Source organism: Pristiophorus japonicus, chromosome 13 (genome assembly GCF_044704955.1).
Source record: "Pristiophorus japonicus isolate sPriJap1 chromosome 13, sPriJap1.hap1, whole genome shotgun sequence".
NCBI classification, from domain to species: domain Eukaryota; kingdom Metazoa; phylum Chordata; class Chondrichthyes; family Pristiophoridae; genus Pristiophorus; species Pristiophorus japonicus.
In genome coordinates, this window is record NC_091989.1 from 112,868,245 (window position 1) to 112,878,956 (window position 10,712).

The window sequence follows — 10,712 nt, forward strand, 5'->3', positions numbered from 1 at the left end:
CATAGTTAAGATGCCATTGGTTGCTCTCTGCACAGCTTCAAAATTTTTTTCAGGTAGGAATGCAACAATATGATAGGCTGAGACAGTTTCCCAGGTTTTGCTCAGACATCCATCTCTATCTTCCAAGATCCAACACTACACATCAACCAGTCAGGAGCAAACAGAATTAGCAATAGATGTTATCATTGTCAACTCTGGCATGACACATTCCTGGAGGTTTCATCACATGATCTCCTGCCTCCAACTGCCCCACCCCCACAGTCCAGCCATTGGTCACCCGACATGTCCATCCTCATGGTGCACCACCTTCCTATACCAATCGGAAAGTGGTTACACTCTTCCCCACCAGATAGGATGATTCTTCATCATCAGTCAACATTTTTCCCACGTCTGATATTTTTATAATTAATAAACGGAAGTATTCAATGGAAATACCCCAGTGTTTTTTTCTCCTGGGTTGCTCGTAGCAGTGTCCTGGAGATGACTCTTTAGTTCCTGGAGTGTTGGCAACCTTGTAGATGTTGACTTTAATGTGCTAAAACTTGCCTAAATATTATTTACTTAAAGATACACAGAAACAGAAAATCGTAGCAAGAAACTCACACAATAATATTTTATTTATTACATGTTTCCAATCAAAACAGTCGGGCTAGAAATTGCCCCTCACCCCAATTGGATGTGGTCACCTTCCGGGGCCGGGACTTCCTGCATCCGGCCCGGATGTTATGTCCCCGACGTGGAATTGGGCCGTATACCTTTCAAAGGAAGAGGAGCTCTGTCTCCAGCGCTCCGTTTCCTTTGAGGGGCGCTCCCGGGACCGTAGCTGAGTTCAGCGCTGCACGAAGCAGGTCAGCGCTATGCGGATGCTCTACGTGGCGCTGATGCGCTACAACGCCCCCCTTCCATTAAAGCGGAGGGCTGCTTCGCACTCTGCGTGGCCCTTTGGTGGCCGCCACTGGGCTACCAGGGACGTGATCGACCGGGCCAGGAGCCCGGCACCCAAAATGGAGTGCCGGGCTGCATGATGGCGGCCCAGTTGATGCAAGTGCCGCCATTGTCGGGCTGACTCAAGAGTCGGCTGACAAATAAAGATGGCAGCCCGGGGCGCTAAAGGCCTCCACTTTAACGGATGCCCCAGCAGCGGATGGCCACCAGCCTCGTGGCCCATGGGGCAATTTCCCCCACAGGCCGTTAAAGGGTCTGTGCGGAGCGGTGTGAGGTCATCGCCGGTTGTGTGTCGGCTCTGGGTGCTAATCATGGGGCACGGCGCTGCTGGGACAGGGCCCCGTAAACTTCTGGGGTAATTTCCCGGGAGGCAGGAATGCCCCCCGGAGGTGCTAACGGAACTATAAAAAGGGGCAATTTTGCCCCCCTAAATGTGTTGAATCTTTAGAAATTAATTCCAATAATTTTGAACTGCATCTGTTAGAAAGCATTACATTATTTTTTTTTTAAAACACAGCCCTTTTCATTGCCTTAACATGGAAACAGACAGTCAGAACAGGAAACTAGAGTTCACAGTGATATCTCCCAGGACCACTGCTCTTTTGATATATATTAACAACCTGGACTTGACTACACAGGGTATAATTTCAAAGTTTGCAGATGAGAAGACACTCAGAAATGTCGAAAGCAGTGAAGAGGATGGTAATAGACATCAGGAAGACATAGACAGACTGGTGAAATGGGCAGACACAGGGCAGATAAAATTTAATCCAGCTCCCTCAATTGCCGTTTTCTTCTTGCCCTCCTTTCACTGGTGAGCTTCAGGAAGCCCAGAAAACCTGTGGAGCCAAAGTTAAACTCCAAAACCCACATTAATATCACTGCAATTGAGCGATTAACGTATTGAAATTGACAACCCACCTCACAGGGAGCTGTGAAGTGATTTATTTTGGTAGGTATACTGAGAAGAGGCAATATAAACTTAATTGTATAATTTGAAATGGGGTGCAGGAACAGAAAGATCCGGGGGTGCATGTACATAAATATTTGAAGGTGGCAGGACTAGTTGAGAAGGCTGTTAAAAAGGCATAAGAGATCTTTTGCTTTATAAATAGAGGCCTGGGGGGGAATTTTAACATGGGTGAACTCGTGGGTTTGGGGGCAGGTGGGGGCTGAAAGCCTGGAAAATGTGACCACATCAGGAAGCTGGTTTCAACCCGCCGACTTCTGCATTTAACTACAGCACGTTCGGCTACCTGTGAGGCGGGTTGTCAATTTCAATACGTTAATCGCTCAATTGCAGTGATATTAACATGGGTTTTGGAGTTTAACTTTGGCTCCTCAGGTTTTCTGGGCTTCCTGAAGCTCACCAGTGAAAGGAGGGCAAGAAGAAAGCGGCAATTGAGGGAGCTGAATCCATAACAGGGAAATAGGCCAATAAGGACTGAGTGCTCACAGCTGCTTTCTTATCTGCTTGTGTAAAAGGGCTTGTTCACAGTACTTGTGCTGAGAGGTTACTTTACACACTTTGGAGGACTGATCTGCACTTTAGAGTTCTGATCTATCATATCAGCATGGGTGCTGCTTATGCAGTGTTACTTTGGACTTCAGATGAGGACCAAGATGACCACCAGCAGCAGCAGCAGCAACAGCAGGACTTGCTCCAGCAACAGCCTGCAGCTCCACAGGAGAGAGGGGATCAGCAGAGAGGTGCAGCTCGCAGGAGGCCATACCCGGCACAGAGGCAGGGGATAAGCTTCTTAACATGTCGGAGCACCAGTGTCTCAGGAGGCTCAGGGTGTCGGACATTTGCAGCCTTCTGGATCAAGACTTGCTGCCAGCTAGACCCACTGGCCATGCTTTACCAGTGCTGTCAAACTCACCGCTGCATACAACTTTTTTGCCTCTGGATCACTCCAGGGCTCACCTGGAGACATTTGCAGGATCTTGCAATCGGCGGCGCACAAATGCATAAGACAGGTGACTGATTACTTCTTTGCCAGGGCCAGCAATTAGGTCAAATTCACCTGAGTTTTGGAGAATGAAGCTGGGCAGGTTGAAGGGTTATTAGTGGGAGAGTAACTTGGGTGCCAGTGATCATAATTCAGTCAGATTCAAGTTGGTTATGGATAAGGACAAGAATAGGCCTGGAATAAAAGTTCCGAATTGGGGAAAAGCTAATTTTGCTAACCTAAGGAGTAATTTGGCCATAGTGGACTGGAAACAGCTACTTGTGGGTAAATCAGTGTCGGAACAGTGGGAGGCATTTAAGGAGGAGATCCGGAAGGCTCAGGCCAAGCATGTGCCCTTAAAGAAAAAGGCTGGGAAAAATAATTCTCGAGCCCCCTGGATATCGAGGGACTTACAGGGGAGGATTAAGAAAAAAGGGATGCTTATGTCATATATCAACGGCTAAATACTATAGAATCTTTAGAGGAATATAGAAAGTTAAGAAGCAAAATTAAAACAGATATTAGGAATGCTAAGAGAGAGCATGAGAAATTATTGGCCAGTAAAATTAAGGAAAACCCTAAGATGTTCTATAAATATATTAAGAGTAAGAGGGTAACTAAAGAAAGGGTAGGGCCTATTAGAGACCATGAGGGTAATCTTTGTGTGGAGGCGGAAGATGTTGGGAGGGTTCTTAACGAATACTTTGTATCTGTTTTTACAAAGGAAAGGGGCAATGCAGATACTGCTATCGAGGAGGAGTGTGATATTCTGGATGAAATAAAGATAGTAAGAGAGGAAGTATTAAGGGGTTTAGCAGCTTTGAAAGTAGATAAGTCCCCAGGTCCAGATGAAATGCATCCCAGGCTGTTGAGCAAAGTAAAAGAGGAAATAGCAGACTACCATTTTCCAGTCCTCTTTGGATCTGGGCATGGTGCCGGAGGATTAGAGGACTGCTAATGTAGTATCCTTGTTAAAGAAGGGAGAAAGGGATAGGCCAAGTAATTACAGGCCTGTCAACCCAATTTCAGTGGTGGGAAAAGTATTGGAAAAAATCCTGAAAGACAGGAAAAATTGGCATTTGGAAAGGCAAGGATTAATTAGGGACAGTCAGCATGGAATTGTTAAGGAAAGATCGTGTCTGACTAACCTGATTGAATTTTTTGAGGAGGTAACCAAGAGGGTCGATGAGGGTAGTGCGTACAATGTAGTATTTATGGATTTTAGCAAAGCTTTTGATAAGGTCCCACATGGTAGACTGGTCATGAAGGTTAAAGCCCATGGAATACAGGGCAAAGTGTCAAGTTGGATCCAAAATTGGCTTGGAGGTAGGAAGCGAAGGGTAATGATTGATGGATGTTTTTGTGACTGGAAGGATGTTTCCTGTGGGGTTCCGCAGGGCTCAGTACTGGATCCCTTGCTTTTTGTGGTATATATCAATGATTTAGATTTGAATATAGGGAGTATGATTAAGAAGTTTGCAGACAACACTAAAATTGGCTGTGTGGTTGATAATGAAGAGGAAAGTCATGGGGTGCAGGAGGATATCAATTTACTGGTCAGGTGGACAGAGCAGTGGCAAATGGAATTTAATTCAGAGAAGTGTGAGGTGATGCTCTTTGGGAGGGCTAATAAGGAAAGGGTATACACATTAGGTGGTAGGCCACTTAATAGTATAGATGAACAAAGGGACCTTGGAGTGCTTGTCCACAGATCCCTGAAAATAGCAGGCCAGGTGGATAAGGTGGTTAAGAAGGCATATGGAATGCTTGCCTTTATTGGCCAAGGCATAGAATATAAGAGCAGGGAGGTTATGCTTAAATTGTATAATACTTTGGTTAGGCCACAGCTGGAGTATTGCGTGCCATTTTGGTCGCCGTATTATAGAATGGACGTGATTGCACCAGAGAGAGTGTAGAGGAGATTTACTAGGATGCTGCCTGGAATGGAGAATCTTAGTTAGGAGGACAGATTGGATAGGCTGGGTTTGTTCTCATTGGAACAGAGGAAGTTGAGAGGAGACCACATTGAGGTATACAAAATATTGAGAGGCCTGGACATAGTGGATAGTAAGGGTCTATTTCCATTGGTGGAGGGGTCTATTACGAGGAGGCATAGTTTTAAGGTGGTTCATGGAAGGTTTAGAGGGGATTAGAGAGGGGGCTTCTTTACACAGAGGGTTGTGGGGATCTGGAACTCGCTGCCTGGAAGAGTGGTGGATGCAGAAACCCTCACCACTGTTGTGTATTTGTAAAGCATGCACTCCCATGTTCTGCCACCAGGGAGCGCATCCCCTGAAGTCCCAAGGGATCCCAGCATCCCTTGGGAGCACTGTATATAAGCCGGCCCTAAGGCCTGTTACTCACTCTGGAGTGTCTTAATAAAGACTGAGGTCACTGTTACTTTAACCTCCCTGTGTGCAGTCTCATCTGTGTTAGGAACACAACAACCACTTTTAAGAGATGGTTGGATGGGCACTTAAAGTGCAGTAACTTGCAGGGCTACGGACCTAGAGCTGGTAATTGGGATTAGACTGGATGACCTTTTGTTGGACGGAGCAGATATAATGGTAAGTACTGCAGGAAATAAAATACAGCCAGGGTGATCTCCTGGACTAGATTTGATCGCCTGGAGGGGTCGGAGAGAAATTTTCCCAGATTTTTTTTCTCCCTAAATTGGTCTGGGTTTTTATCTGGTTTTTGTCTCTCCCAGGAGATCACATGGCTCCGGTTGGGGTGGAGTGTAGAATGTTTTAGTATAAGGGGTGGCGCAGTTGTGATGAGGCGGGCTGGTTGGGCTGGGTGCTCTTTGCCTTTCCGTCATTGTTCATGGGTTTATATGTAACCTTTAGGGCTGCTGACCAAGGGCTGTGTGGCTCTTTGTCGGCCGGTGCGGACACGATGGACCGAAATGGCCTCCTTCTGCGCTGTAAATTTTTATGTTTCTATGTTTCTATATTTCTATGACGCTGGTCAGAATCAGCGGGCGCTCGGGTTTGCAGCTCTGGCTGGCTACTCACAGGTGCAGGGCGTCATCGACTACACACATGTGGCAATTAAAATACCCATAGATCACCCAGGATTATTCATCAACTGCAAGGGCTTCCACTCCATCAATGTGCAACTTGTGCGCAACCACATATAGATCTTTTACAGGTGTGCACAACATTCCCGGGCAGCTGCCATGATGCGGTAGTCCACCCTCCCAGATGTTTGGAGGCTGCTTGGAGATAAGGGATATTCACTTAAAACATTGCTGATGACACCTCTCAGAAACCCGAGGAATGAGGCCCAGAAGTGATATAATGAATGCCATATGATCACCAGATGTGTCATCGAACAAGCCATCGGACTGCTGAAGATGTGCTTCAGTTGCGTGGACAGAACTGGAGGCACCCTTCCGTATGCATCAGCCAGGGTCTCCAGAGTGGCCATGGTGTGCTGCGTTCTGCACAACATTGCACAGCAACAAGGTTTGGCCCTGCAGGAGGAACAAGACGCAGAGCACAAAGCCTTCTCAGATGATTGCAAGGGGGAGGAGGAGGTGAAAGGTGATGCAGGCAACGCACCACCAGTGGTGCATATTGCTGCCCGGGGTGCCCATGTTGCCCCCATTATTGTGAGGTTCACTTTGGTTCCACCAGTGTACCCATCTAACAACCAGATGCCAAAACCACTTTCCCCCCACACCATCAATGCCACTAACACAAAGCAGTCCTGAAAACAACCAAGCCTCCCTTTCACAGGCCCCCATTGCTCGGCGTCAATTCATGTCTTCCCATTCATCACCACACAACTGAAAAGCTCATTTGCCAGCCAACAACCAAGAATGGGTAAGACATGAAAGTTGTGTAAAACAGTAATATTTGTAATATTTATGTGGCTCACATATAAAACAGAAACATAACATTCTAACAATTTATAACTCACCCATTTGCATACCATTGTGATACTATAAAATCTTTATTCTTCCCTTTCCTACCACATCTACAGGGTATAACCCCTGTGGCTTCAGCAGAGGTACAGGCGGGCTGCTCAGATCCCTGCCCTGGCAGCTGAGATGCTCTTGGCGGATGTCCTCTACTTTTTGGAGTCCATGAAGGCCCTGCCAGAGACTGTTCCACTTGCACCTGTGCAGGGGCAGCCTTGGTCATCGGGACACGAGGCAGCATGTGGGGTACTGACTGAGGGGGAAGGCGATGGGTGCAAAGTGGAAGCACCTTGAGCTGAGCCCCCACTTCCATCTCCCCTTTCACCATCATCCCTCTCATGGCCCAGAAGCACCTCCCTGCTAGCAATGAGCCGGAGGCACTTTGATGCAGATCTTTACTCTTCCTTTTCCTACCACATGTGGTTTCAGCAGAGGTACAGGCGGGCTGCTCAGATCCCTGCCCTAGCAGCTGAGATGTTCTTGGCAGACGTCCAAGGCTAGGGTTTCATCAATCTTATTTAAGGTGACATTCATAGTGTGCCGGCCATTGGTGAGGGCCTGCATGCACTCGTGTGATTGTCACGTTTGATGCTCCATGCAAGTGGCTACTTTTACCATGGATGACTACATCATCGCAAAGACCTGGGACATCATGCCACTCATGCCTGAGACGGACTCCTTCAATCTCTCTGTAAGCGTGCACAGTACGGCTGTAAATCCTGTCAATACATCGCACGTTCTCTGCTGCTGCTCCAGATGTATCCTCTTCATCGACGGCCGCCGAGATTCAGCATCTACGTCCAGCTGAGCAGAGCTTGGAGCATCCTGCGGCCTTCGACACAGACTCTCCACTGCTGTCCCTGTATCCACCATCTGCTCATGCTCACTTGTGATGTGTGAGTCACCAGCTGAAAACCCAACTATCTCCCTCACTGGTCCCACCAAAGTGTGTGTATCTGAGCTGCTGCATGGTCTCCATGAGTCCTTTGTTGGTGCACCCTCAGAGGGAGTGAGCTTCTCTGAGGAGTCGGCGGTGGCAGCCAGCTGGACCATCTCCTGTGTGAGATAAAAGACATGAATGAGTACTGTCCGCGTAAGAAAGTTTGACGTTATCATTATTCACATGATCATATTTCACTCGATGTTGACATCAAGTCAACATGGGTGAGTGTTGTATGCCATATGGCTGTCTGATCTTTATTTCTGTCACCAGGTAGCTGGGATGTCCCCATCTCCGTCAGCCAGGCTCGCTGAGACTCCACTGATCTCCAGCGCTTCCTCCTCTGCATTTGTTAGCGGTGAGATGTGTGGAGGGCCACCTCCGGTTCTCTGCCTCTCCCTCGTGTTGTGTGCTCTCTTCTCCTGTAAGGAGGGAAAGAAGAGACCTATGAGTGAAAGTTATGGCATGTGTTGAACAGATGAATGGAGAGGGTGACTATGAGGGAGATCATGACATTGCATAAGGGTGAGTGTAAGTGTGAGTGGTGCACAGACAGATGGGGATGTGAGGAAGTACACAGACAGAGAGAGATGGATGCACCTGCAAGGTAAGTTGGTGTGAGGAGTGATGTGCTGTAGTAGGTTTGAGAAGGCAGAGTGATGGGGGTTGGGATGATGCACGCACCAAGATGTCGGTGAATGTAACATTGCTCTTACCTTAACCGACCCTATAGTTGATTGAATCACTTCCTACATTGTAGTCAGGAGCGTGGTGTTCAACCAAAAGAGGTTGGAATTGTGCCGTGTCTGGCCTGCTGCAGCATCCAGAGTCAGCAATCTCCGTGCTGCAGCAGAACAGTATTTCTATTTGCAAAGAATTACGACTTCCCCTTCTTGGGCCCACTTGTGGAGTATAAAATGCTGGACTCCTCAGTCAAGCAGGTGGCCCTTGCATCAGCATTCAAGCAATACGAATGGTGGGGAACAAAGCCGAGACTGTGGGGGGAATTGACACAGGGAAAAACAGTGGGTAGGAGGCGGGGGGGAAGTGAAAGCTGTAAAAGTCTAAAACCCGACCCCAACCCGCCCACTGTCACCTTTTCCTCCGGCAGGCCGGGGCGGGGGGTGGGTGGGGGGCAGTCAACCTGCTGCCAGGAGGCGGGTTGGCATTTTAAATATTATAATGAGGCCTGAAGCCTCTGCTTTAACGTGCTGTGCAGGTTTAACTGTGGTGGGCCGGGGATCCCGGAGCTCGGGATTCCCAGCAGCTGCAGCAAGGTGAGAACAGCCTCAGAGAGCAATCCTTGGCCGGGAGGAGCAGGAAAGCTCCCTCCTGCAACCCCCCCCCCACCAACTCCCCCCTCCAAAGCTCACCCACCAGCAGCCTGCTCCCCCCCAACCCCACCGAGGTCGGGGATAGGACCCCCTCCCCCAGGGATCACAGCTCAGCCCTGGGGTCGGGATAGGACCCCCTCCCCCCCCCCGGGATCACAGCTCAGCCCTGGGGTCGGGCATAGGACCCCCTCCTCCAGGGATCACAACTCAGCCCTGGGGTCAGAGATAGGACCCCCTCCCCCAGGGATCACAACTCAGCCCTGGGGTCGGAGATAGGACCCCCTCCCCCAGGGATCACAGCTCAGCCCTGTGGTCAGGGATAGGACCCCCTTCCGGAGAACTGGGCCCAACCAACACTCGCCGCCCCCCCCACCCGACCCTGGTCCTTATCCACGTCCTGGTCCACATTCCCCACTGGACTGGAAGTCAGTCCATCTTCCGGGAGGGAACCCACCCATTACGTCACACGCACGCTGTGGCATTAAAACTCGAGTAACCTGGACTGCGACCTACTGGGTCCCCCAGCTCAGGGCAGGTGGGAAATGTGAAAATAAAGACATGTGTTCCCCGCCGCCCCGCCCCCACCGCCCCCGCACAGTGCATACAATTAGCATATGTCCAGCCCCGTATGGGCAAACATATTTTGTCCTGATGGGACCAGCCCAAGAAAATGGTAGAACGCTTCCCATAGCACTTTTCCAGGCCTCCAAACCCAGATCCATCCAAAAAATCATGGGGGCTGGTGGGGAAGGGGCTAATACAGAAAGCCTAGGCCAAAGTGTGCAATAGTGTTGTATCAGTCGCGTGATTTGCTCTTGACAACTGGCTATAACTAAAATTATTTTACTGTTGAATAGTAGTATTCAAGTTTGCATACATTAACATTTCAAATATTTGTATAACTGACTCCACAAAATGAATAGCTGTTTCTAGATAGCTTTACACATTGTTCTTCATTCTGATACCAAGACGAACTGTATCCCAGCCACAGTAACCCTGGGAATCCTGCAGGGGCACAATGGGAGTTGGGACCTGATGTGATGGGTCTCTGCCTCCTTTTCCATTTAACCACCCCTGGAAACGGAGTATTCTCCAGTTACAAAACAGAGGAAAATAGGCTCTAATATGTGTTATTCCTTCTTGATGGCAGAAATAATCAAACACAGATGAAAGTCTAATGTAAGGGGAAAGCAAAATAATTATGCAACATGACAAATCAGATGAGTGGAATCATTTTGTTCTGTATCTCAATGTATTCATTCTTTTTGCTCCTGAAATGGTGACAATCTATGAATTGAGTTGCTTCCCCTTTGAGACACAGTGTATACTTGCAATCAGTGGGAGTGTGAGAACACTTCCTCTTTAAATGGATGGAATTCAAAGTCAGCTGGATTGCATACACACTTGTGTCAAACTCTGGAGCTATCACCCAGCTAGGGCTCAGATGGAAGGCATTTGAAAACTGTTTATGGTCTTGTGTGGTACTGGTTTTTTAAATCTCTTGGTTTCCTGTCGTTTTCCGATGTGCTGTGATTGAAAGCAAATCTGGGAAGTTCAAATAGCTTAGGAGCAGAAGATGTATCCCTGAGTTAGTTTACAGCCTGTTATCATTA